The sequence below is a fragment of the Choristoneura fumiferana genome, chromosome 26, assembly GCF_025370935.1.
Source record: "Choristoneura fumiferana chromosome 26, NRCan_CFum_1, whole genome shotgun sequence".
NCBI classification, from domain to species: domain Eukaryota; kingdom Metazoa; phylum Arthropoda; class Insecta; order Lepidoptera; family Tortricidae; genus Choristoneura; species Choristoneura fumiferana.
In genome coordinates, this window is record NC_133497.1 from 1,153,442 (window position 1) to 1,154,348 (window position 907).

Here is a 907-nt window from a genome sequence, read left to right on the forward strand (position 1 = left end):
CTGAAATACAAGCAATATAATTAATACTAGTGTCCAGCAGCTGAATTGAAATTTAGGGATTTTTGAAAATTCCCGAAAATTAAATCGTGGTTTTCATTGACGTTACATTCAAAACAATCGTGTCTAATTTCATGACTTTAAGCCCAGCGGTTGTTGTTTCGAGATTTTATCCCTATCCCGTGGGAATATCGGAATAAAATTAGCCTAAGTTTTATTCCAGATGTTCGGCTTATCTGCGTGAAGAGTAACAAACATACTCACTCACTCACTCACAAAATTTCGCATTTATAATATTAGTAGGGTCAGTTATAACTACGAAAGATTGTAAGTATGTGTGTGCATATTATGTTTTGACGACCAGATGGCCTAGTGGTTAGAGAACCGAAGCTTGAGGTCCCGGGTTCGATTCCCGTGTCGGGGCAGATATTTTTATGAAAAATACGAATGTTTGTTCTCGGGTATTGGGTGTTTAATATGTATTTAAGTATGTATCTATCTATACAATTATATTTATCCGTTGCTTAGTACCCATAACACAAGCTTTGCTAAGCTTACTTTGGGACTAGGTCAATTGGTGTGAATTGTCCCGTGATATTTATTTATTATTTATTTATTACCGCCAAAACAGTTGGACGGATTTGCTTGAAATGAAGGCTAATTGATAGGTGAAATATCGCTAGATGGCGTTAATATCGTGAGGATTTTTTGACGTTACGGTCTTGCTTGTAATTGGCTAATAAGTAAATACGTAACGTCAAAAAACCTCACGATACTAACGCCATCTAGCGATATTTCGCCTGTCTTTTAGCCGTCATTTCAAGCAAATCCATCCAGCCGTTTTGACATACGGTGTTTGACTATTTTGTATATGTTTTATAAATTAAAACTACACAATGCCTGTTATCGA